Raw genomic sequence first — 2,053 nt, 5'->3', positions numbered from 1 at the left:
ATATATATATATATATATATATATATATATATATATACTCATAAATATACGATGGGGTTCTTTTAGTTGCCATCTACTAAATCCATTCACAGGCCTTTGTTCAGCCTGTGACTATAGTAGAAGACGCTTGCCTACGGTGCCTCATAGTGGGACTGTACACAGAACCATGTGGTTGGGAAGCAAGCTTCTTACCTCCTAGCTACATCTTTATATATAGAGAATGGACTAAGCAAAGCAGGAGAACACACAAGGACGGAGAGTGTCATTGAAGAGGTCACAGATGTGTGATGAAAGATTTCTGAACAATGGATGTGAGTTAAAATAAGAACAGTATTAAATGAGTGAAGGAAGAATATATAGTGTGTGTGCTTATTTGGCAAAAAAAAAACAAAAACAAAACAACCACCCCAAAATACAACAATGGTATTTTTTTTTTTTTTGCCAAATAAACACACACTCTACTGTGTTGATTTTAAGACCTGCTTCAATAATATGAGGAGGCATCAATTTCCCATCACTTGCAACAGCGCCAAAGACCGTAATGGAAGCCAGATTCTTCTCATGAGGAGCTGAAGGAACTTGGTAAGGGTTATACGCTATCACTTGTGAATTTTGATAGTTTGCAACTTTCAAAATTCATATACTTGTATATTTTGTGGTATAGAACAGATAAATGTATTCAGCTGAATAGACGTCAATGATTGGTTGAAATTACAGAAATATGACAACTTTATAACATGAAATAACTTGCAATGTAGAAATTTTTGTTTAAGAAGGCTAAGAGAAAAAAGATGTTTTATATGACACGTTCTATCAGTATTCCAGGTTTGAAAGTGTTTCGTTAAGAAAACAAGTGGTGCCCATCAATTCAGAAAGATCCATAATTTGTTCAAATAAAAAATAGTACAAGTGATTACTCAAGCTGGTAACATTTAAAATTTAGACCCCCAACAAAATCTATACAATTAGAAATATATCCATTTGAAATCTCTCCCAATCTACCTGTTACACTCTGTGTGTACATATATATATATATACACATGTATGCTTTTTCGTTTCATTTGTATTATATTTGTTTTTCAACACAAGCTTGGATTAGATGCAAATTATTTGAGGCTCATTACCTATTTTTCAAATAAGGGAAGATTTTTTTGTTGTTGTTGTCTTCCTTTTATTTCAGAAGTTTTCAGAAGTGTAGAGCAGACTGGTTGTAATGCAAACAAGGAATGTGAACATTGTTACCTTTTCACTCAAATGATGACAAGCATGGAATATCAACATTCATGCAGATAATACACACACACACACACACACACAGTTGATAGATAGGTTATTTGTCTACTGTGAAAGAATTTTCTCACATTTTTTCTGTCAAAGTATATATATATATATATATATAGGTGCAGGAGTGGCTGTGTGGTAAGTAGCTTGCTTACCAACCACATGGTTCCGGGTTCAGTCCCACTGTGTGGTACCTTGGGCAAGTGTCTTCTACTATAGCCTCGGGCCGACCAAAGCCTTGTGAGTGGATGTGGTAGACGGAAACTGAAAGAAGCCCGTCGTATATATATGTACATATGTATGCATGTGTGTGTATATGTTTGTGCGTCTGTGTTTGTCCCCCCAACATCGCTTGACAACCAATGGCGGGGTGTTTACATTCCTGTAACTTAGCAGTTCGGCAAAAAGAGAGCAATAGAATAAGTATGCCCCATGACTCGTGCATGATGGTCGAAACGATCGTAGTGGATAAGAAGTATCGTGGCTTCCATTTTCTTTCTCTCATATTTATGTATGTTTATATACGTATGTGCTTACGTATGTAAGTATGTATGTACATATCTACGCATGTGTATCTATCTATCCATTTATCTGTCTGTCTGTCTATCTGTCTTTCTGTCTATCTGTCTTTCTGTCTATCTGTCTTTCTCTCTCTGTCTCTCCTTTGTGTACATATATATATGTATGTATATGAGTGTATATATATATATATATGTATGTGTGTATATACTCATATACATTTATATATATATATATATATATATATATATAT

This window comes from Octopus bimaculoides, chromosome 12, assembly GCF_001194135.2.
Source record: "Octopus bimaculoides isolate UCB-OBI-ISO-001 chromosome 12, ASM119413v2, whole genome shotgun sequence".
Lineage (NCBI taxonomy): Eukaryota > Metazoa > Mollusca > Cephalopoda > Octopoda > Octopodidae > Octopus > Octopus bimaculoides.
The sequence above is the reverse complement of the archived record's forward strand: the minus strand, read 5'-3'. Positions refer to the sequence as shown.